We start from the raw sequence: 5,508 nt of genomic DNA on the forward strand, positions 1-5,508 counted from the left end.
TGGCCAAGTGGCACAGTCATTCCTCAAGGTGTCAATGCCCAGGAAGCTTTCAAAATGACACTTTGATCAGAGAATTCGACTGGTGATGAGTAAGAGGGTCTAGATCTCCAAGTGGAAGCAAGAATCTCCAAGTGGACCCAAGAACTGAATAATAACTGAAGTGGGATAGGACACTTGTCAGCTTCATGCCAGCCTCAAGCTGACTCATCCTTTCTCCAAAACTCCTATATATAGAGCTCTCTCATGAGGTCTGAGGAGGCTGGAATCTTGTGAATGTAAGGAAGTGCTGTTGGTTTGAGTATAGAACTATTGGGTGATTTGCTTTGAAGGAGGTGAAGAGGAGATTTCTTTCTGCTGGGAGGTGATGCTGGATTGGGCCTCTTATGGTTGTATCACTTCCTGAACTTTACTTCTTCCATTAATAAATCATTTGAGGTTCTTCTATATGCATGTGTCTCAATGGTGTATTGTTATACTTGTGTATTTGATTTATTCTAATCCTTGAATCAATTATGAATGTATGCTTCTTGTAGTTTCCCTCTCTTGCCATTTTGCAGGATCTTGGTGTAGCTGGGCCAGTGAAAGAGCAAGGAGCTGGGAGCAAGCAGCAAGGAGAGAAGATTGGATCAATCATTAGCGGAAGACATCGGTTAGTGGATCTCTTTCTCCCCTCTTTTACATCTCATAAAGAAGTAATCTCGAATAGCTTTGCTTTGATTGTTGCTGAGGTACTATCACCCTTAGAGTGGGATAGGGTCATTCCGTATTGGATACTTTTCCCAACAACAACCTGCTGAAATTTCTGAATGAGCTCCCCCTTTGTATATGCCAAGGTGTACTAATGTGTCCATGCTCCCTTTGAGTACATGCTGAAGTCTCTGCTCTGCTAAAGTGTGTTGTTCATGCTTCCCCTGACTGTAAGCAAGGTCTGCAAAAAGATGTTCTACAAGAAAGAACATGAATCTATCATAAATGACCTTCCTATCACCAAAGACTCATACATACATCCATCTCCCATCCTAGTGGGGATATACCAATATTGATTCATCCACCCAACCAAGTGGTGATACATCAAAAGTTTACACATGATAAAACAAGAACATTACATCATCCATCCCAGGCATAGTGGGGAAACCAACATAGGCTGTTACATGACCTTGATAATAAAAGAAATACATGACTGAAATATTCCAACATCCTTCCTTATGCATAGAGGGGGTACATATTACATTATATGACCAAAAGAGATTTCATCAAATGACTACAATAGATAGAGACACACTATTACATCATGAGTCTTGATATGACCTTTACATGAGACCAAACATCTAAATAAGACCATGATAGTCATTAGCAACTATCATACATAATGTATGATCTAATCCATAAGCATCTTTCAACAACAACAATCATGTTCTCCCTCTATGCCTATTCCATCTGTGCCAGATCGTTTCTGTCAAGGCCATATTAGACTCTTCTCATTATGAGTTTGGCCCATTGATTTCCTTCAAATTAACATATACGTGGCTGTATCCACAGAAACAGGCATATATATGTGGACACTCCTTATGAAACTCGCGTATAACCATTTCCATATCAACAACCTGTAAATGTCCTATGACAGGGTATGTCTGCATATATATATCAACTCATCATCATAAAATCATTCACATTATATCATATGTGTAAAACACTATAGCCATCTTATCAACAATATCATCCATGTATCATCACTTGGGAATATCTTCATCAATCAACATATGTAAGTATCAACCTATCAACATATAGGTAAGAACTCATCATCATAATGTCTCCAACAATGCAACTTTGAGTAATCATTCGTGTATCCAGCGCTATGTATCTTGAGCTCAAGATCTTTTGTCAAGGCTTCTTTATATCATCAACTTCAACAATCCTCATCCACATGAGCACCAAGAACTATAGGAATCCTGCATCATAACTGTATTATATGATCTTTATGCATATGACAACAACAGCATATGAGTTACTCATCATCGAGTAATGAAGTTGTGTATTCAAGCTTTGTACTTTTCCTTATCCTTATGAAGATCACCATGTAAGCATCATATATGCACCATCTAAGAATCAATCCACAAATATGATCTGAACATCAACTATGTAACCCCAAGAATCATATGAGATTTTATCATGGACAACTCATAACCACATCATAGAAATATATATCATTTAGCCATATAAGCATCATCACCAAGGACTATTAACCATAATGCCAACAATGCATTATTAAAGGCATATGCTCCCCCTCAACCTGTGCCATTTGTTTACTATTAGATCTGATTATGCATATATCATCAATAAGCATCAAGTTAGGATCAAAACACTTCTAAACATCTTACAAGTATCAAGACATTTCCACACATCGTCGGCAGACTGCAACTATTAACCAATAGAGCAAATAATGGACTGAATCATATCAGACCCTTTTTCTGAGCCTGTCCCCACTGCTTTTCCTCAGACTGACATATACACAACTTTGCAGTGTCTAACTCGCATATATACATGAATTCCATTTATGAAACTTGCATATGAGATTTAGGACACTGAAGTTTTACACTTTCAACTCCCCCTGAGTCTGTGATGTCTGTGTTGTGTTGTGTCTGTGCGGTGCCACATCTTTCTGACGGAACTTCATTCTTTTTCCATATCTTCAAGCGTGATGATGTTTTCTCCTTTTGGTATGGTGCTCGTACTTTGTTCCTTCATTCCTTTGCTATATGTCCAAGCTTGTTATAGGCATAACATCTTACCTGTTTCATATTCCTTCTGTAGCAATCAACAGCTTTGTGACCAAACATATTGCAAGAGAAAAAATATCCCTTAAAGTACCTAGACTGTGATGATCTTTCTGTGTGATGGTCTTGAACCATTCTTCTTCTGCATATGGCTGCAACATGTCCAAGATTATGACATACATAACATTCAACATTATTCATTGGAGGTGTAAAAGATTTTCTTTGAAGAATTTCTTTCCTTGGTTGTTGATGGGGTCGACCTTTCATCTCCTTGTTGAGCATTTCAGATTTTGCATTAGAGTTCCTTGTCTTATTTCCTGAACTAGATTCACCTTCAATAGATTCATGAAAACCAAGACCAGTTTTGATAGCAGGAGACCTTTGACTACTAAGAATATCATCCAATATCTTAATACTATCTTGAAATCGTAAGAGCTTATCCTTTTCTTCTAATTTATCATTTAGAATATTTACCTCAACATGAAGTTGCTCTTCCCTTTCAAGATGCTGCTTCTTCATGTTTTCTTCAACTTTTATTTCCTCTTCCAACTGATGTCTTAGTTCAGGAACTACGTTTTCTTGTTTTTCAAGAGCTTGGAGTAGTTCTTTATTCTGCTTCTTTGATTCTTCAAGATCTTCCTTTAGCACGAGGATCATAGCTTCAAGCCTTTCATAGTAACTAGATCTATCTCTGAGTTTCTTGATAGTTGTGATTCTTTCATTTACTTCATTTTTTAATGATGTCACTTCATCCTACAACTTTTGACATTGATTTTCCTTGTCCTTGAGTAACTTCCTTACCTTGTTTCCTTCCTCTAGTTGAGCTTTTAGTTTGGTAACTTCTTCTTTGAAAGCACATTCCCTTTTGTTCAATAGATCTTGTTGTTATCTAATTTTGTCTGTAAGCCTTCTAAATACTGCCTCTATTTGATATCTTTCTTGCTCACCCATAAGAGAAAATTCAGTTTCTTCGCTATCACTTTCATCATCTTCACATGGATGGATACCAGAGGATAACAAATTCATACCTGATAGATCTTGTTCATCTTCATTCTGAAGTGATTCTGAATGAGAAGTGCTTCTTCCATATAATCCCCAATCGATGCTCCCACTGTCATAGACTTTCTGAGATGTTTTCTTCTTCTTAGGTGCTTTCTTCTTAAGCTTCTTTCCCATTGTTCCATGGATCTCCTTCAAGCGATCAAGCTTCTACCAAAGGACTTGCTCTGATACCAATTGTTGGAAATAATACTGAGAGGGGGGGTGAATCAGTATTATCAAATCAATAAAACGTTTTCATATCCATACTTAGATACATATACGCTACTTCAATTAAGCGAACCCGTGTGTATACACAACTGTGTCTAATGCAACTAGCGTATATTCAAAATACTTATGATTCAGTTAATCCATTAAATGTTGATCTTTAGTTAGTGCATCAGAACTTTATTAACCATATGTACAGTAAGCCAGTGCAGTAAAACAGAACAGATCATCACACACAAGAAGCACACATGAACACCATGATATAAGGTGGAAACCCAATGTGGGTGAAAACCACCTGCTGCAAGTCGTCTCTATCTTCTTTTAATAAGAAACTTCATTTTACAATATTTTTGTACTGGTGCAGCCTTATACCAGTACTCAGGCTTCTACTTGCAGAAGGCTTCTCCAGACTCTCCTGGAAGGGAGCTACAACCCCATTAACTCTTGTACTAACTGATCCATTTACTAGTACATAGGTGCCTGCCTACTGAATGCTCCAATCTTCACTCATTCTCTAGCTACTACTGGAAGGGAGCTACCACCCCCTTTGCTCTTGTACTAGCTGATGTACTAGTACATAGGTGCCAACCTATAGAAGGCTACCACCTTCTCTTTCTTCCTCCAGCTACCACGTTTCATACATTTTCAGATTGGATACTCTTGAAGCACAACACAATAATCTGAAGGCCACATTTCATCCAATTTTCATACTGGACCCATCAATATCATTGAAGCACAAAACAATCAATACTAGCATCATCAATTTCTAAATCATTGAAACCCTATCAACAACACGGTCACCAGAACACAGAACTCTACAATAACAATCAGACCCAACTGCAACTTCAAACATCATATTTCATTATGTATATGATACTACGATGAATCAAACCCGCGTACATATGCGCTTTCACCAAAGCCAACCCACGTACAGATCTATAAATATTCAATCATGACTTGCAGCTATTTCAAACTTAAATTATACCCAGTTCAGAACATTACATGCGTCTGAATACAGATCTATAATAAGCATAATCAACCATATAGAGATAGTTCATTTCAAACCATTTGATCCTGATCTATGCTTAGATCTTGTTCTCCATCAACCGATGAGATCCCTCCTTAGCTCATATCAATCAATGCATCATAAACCCATAACCTGCATACTATATCTCATACTTCATCAGATATCTAATAATTTTTCCATCACACTTGCCTAATGATCTTCTTCTCCTTTTATAGTCTTAGGCCTTTCTCAATACCATGGTCCAAAACCATAACAAAACAATACCATGGACCCAATACTTGGGATCAACACTTCTAAGGAGATACCATGGTCCAAAATGATAGGTTCAAATACCAAGGACTAAATACCATGGACCAAACATAAGTTCTCCGACATGTACGTGCTTTTCCTTGCGTGAAAGTGCATGTATACGCATACGCGTCTTTCCAACGACTAACCCGC

This window comes from Pinus tabuliformis, chromosome 7 (assembly GCF_031772625.1).
Source record: "Pinus tabuliformis cultivar Carrire ecotype Pingquan chromosome 7, CPIR1, whole genome shotgun sequence".
In the NCBI taxonomy this organism is placed as follows: domain Eukaryota; kingdom Viridiplantae; phylum Streptophyta; class Pinopsida; order Pinales; family Pinaceae; genus Pinus; species Pinus tabuliformis.